This window comes from Nicrophorus vespilloides, unplaced genomic scaffold (genome assembly GCF_001412225.1).
Source record: "Nicrophorus vespilloides isolate i.1.1-1 unplaced genomic scaffold, Nicve_v1.0, whole genome shotgun sequence".
Lineage (NCBI taxonomy): Eukaryota > Metazoa > Arthropoda > Insecta > Coleoptera > Silphidae > Nicrophorus > Nicrophorus vespilloides.
In genome coordinates this window covers 434-633 of record NW_017097406.1, presented here as the reverse complement: position 1 = coordinate 633, position 200 = coordinate 434, and positions in this window count along the sequence as shown.

Genomic DNA, 200 nt, shown 5'->3' with positions numbered 1-200 from the left:
GGGAAGCATCTTGGGACCGGTGTTGTATAATCTATTTACGTACAACCTGCCGACATCCAGGGAAACCACTATAGCTACCTACGCCTATCCTTTCGTCCAACGGGGATCCGGTTATTGCTGTGCGTATCAGGGTCGATGCGTATCAGGGTTGGCTCAGGAAGTGGCGGATTAAAGTCAACGAAACCAAATCCAGCCATGTC